The following is a 2,817-nucleotide window of genomic DNA, read 5'->3' as shown; positions in this document are numbered from 1 at the left end:
TAGAATATTACCTTGGGGTGCCATGGGCATCCCCAAGCTTAGACTCTTGCCACTTCTCATTCCTTTGTCCATCGACATAATACCGAAAACTTTCAAACTTTAATCACACAAAACTCAACAAGACTTTGTGAGATCCATTAGTATAGGCAACATAATAAACCCTTTTAGGTACTGTTATAAATTTATTCTTCTTTTATTTTAGAATAAGGTTCTATACTCTAGCTTCTCTATGGCTTATACCCCTCGATATAATCCATAGAAAAATAAAAACAAGCAAACTATGCATGCAAAAAATAGAATTTGTTTAAAACACAACAGTTTGTAGTAATATATTTAATTGTCGTACTTAATTAACTCCAAAATTCTGAAAACTTAGGAATACCTGGGTAAATTTTACATTAGTACTGTGTAAAAAATTCAGCTTAAAAGGACGTTCTAGTAAAATCATAGAAATTCTGCACTGGGCGTCAAAGTTTCTGTTTTTGCACCGTATCAATTCTACTCATCATGCAAATGATCCCAAAGGCTTTACTTGGCACAAATACTAACCAAAACATAAAAACATAATCATTGTAGCAACAACAATTTATTATCACACACTAATAGAAAGTAAAGGACAAAAATTTAAAGATAACTATTGGTTGCCTCCCAACAAGCGCTATGGTTTTACGCCCCTAGCTAGGCATATTGCATAGTTTCAAGCGTTGTCATCTTTAACATTAAATCCAGAAGTGGCCCTCATGATAGATTCATAAGGTGGTCTAATTCCCTTCCTAGGTAAGTGTTCCATCCCTTTCTTGAATGGTAATTGGAATCTTATGTTCCCCTCTTTCATATCAATAATAGCACCTATAGTTTTTAAGAAAGGTCTTCCAAGTATATTTGGACAAGAAAGATTAGATTCAGTTTGAAGCACAATAAAATCTAAATGCACATCATTTATATTAGTAATAATGAGCACATCTTTTATTCTACCCAAATATTTCTTAATCGTAGAATCAGCAAGATGCAAGTTAAGGAACAATCTTGTATATCGGTGAGACCAAGCACATCATAGAGAGATTTAGTTATAGTTGAAACACTAGCACTTCATTTTGATAGTGGGTTCCCATTCATCATGCAATTTCTAGGTATAGTAACTTCTAGTTCAATTTCTCCTCATGAACTTTTATCATTGCTTCTACGATATGTTTAGTAAAAGTTTTGTTTTGTTCATAAGAATTGGGTGAGCTAATTGTGGAATGTAACAAGGAAATACATTCAACCAAAGAACAACTCTTATAAATGGAAGTCCTTGTAATCCAAGATAGTGTGTTAATCACTAGTTAAAGTTTTAACCTCTCCAAACCCACCCTTTTCAGTTTTAACATTAAGATCATGAACCTTCGAACAAACAGGATGCCTTCTAGCTAAAGTTGATTCATCTCCAATACATTTATCATCAATTTTCATATTAGTAAATAAAGATTCAATAATAGAAACATCAATAATTTTATTGTCTTCATCATGATTATGATAAAAATTGGGTGGAAGAGCTTCTTCTAAGAACTCTCGCTTAGATCTCAACCTAGCGGTCCTCTCCTTGCTTTCATCAATAGAGACTTCAATAGATTTAATGGACTCATTAATATCATCCTTGGGTGGAAACTTTTTATTTTTAAGAGTTTCCACATCATGAGAAATCCTATACGTGTTTCTAGCCATATCGTCAACTTTATGCAAATTTTCTTCTACCATAATGTTCAAAACATTTTGAGAACTAATTGTTGGGGAAAGTAGTAAATTCAAAATTTTCCTACGCCATACAAGGATCTATCTATGGAGAGACCAGCAACGAGAGAGGTTGTAGAGCATCTTAATACCTTTGAAGATCGCTAATATGATAATTAAGTTCATCTGATGAACTCCCACTTAGATCGACATCCCTCTAGTCATCCAAGTGTTACACGATCCACGTCGACTAGCCCATGTCCGATCATCACGTGAGATGGACTAGTCATCAATGGTGAGCATCTCCATGCTGATCGTATCAACCATACGATTCATGTTAGACCTATCGGTCTCCTGTATTCGAGGACATGTCTATACATGCTAGGCTCGTCGAGTCAACCTAAGTGTTCTGCGTGTGTAAACTGGCTTACACCCGTTGTATGCGAACGTTAGAATCTATCATACCCGATCATCACGTGGTGCTTCAAGACAACGATCCTTCGCAACGGTGCACACTTAGGGGAATACTTTCTCGAAATTTTCATGAGGGATCATCTTATCTTTGCTACTGGCATTCTAAGCAATAAGATGTAAAAACATGGTAAACATCACATGCAATCATATAGTGACATGATATGTCCATTATCATGTTGCTCCTTTGATCGCCATCTTCGGGGCACCATGATCATCATCGTCACCGGCATGACACCATGATCTCCATCATTGTGTCTTGGTGAAGTCGTCACACCAATCTATTACTTCTACTACTATAGCTAACGTTTAGCAATAAAGTAAAGTAACCAACATGGCGTTGCATCTCATACAATAAATTAAGACAACTCATATGGCTCCTGTCGGTTGTCATACTCATCGACGTGCAAGTCGTGAATCCTATTACAAGAACATGATCAATCTCATACATCACATATGCAACATCACATTCTTTTGGCCATATAACATCACATAGCATACCCTGCAAAAGCAAGTTAGACGTCCTCTAATTGTTGTTGCAAGTTTCACGTGGCTGATTTGGGTTTCTGGCAAGAACGTTTCTTACCTACGTGACAGCCACAACGTTGATATGCCAATGCTATTTACCCTTCATAA

The sequence above is a fragment of the Hordeum vulgare genome, chromosome 2H (assembly GCF_904849725.1).
Source record: "Hordeum vulgare subsp. vulgare chromosome 2H, MorexV3_pseudomolecules_assembly, whole genome shotgun sequence".
NCBI lineage: Eukaryota > Viridiplantae > Streptophyta > Magnoliopsida > Poales > Poaceae > Hordeum > Hordeum vulgare.
The sequence above is the reverse complement of the archived record's forward strand: the minus strand, read 5'-3'. Positions refer to the sequence as shown.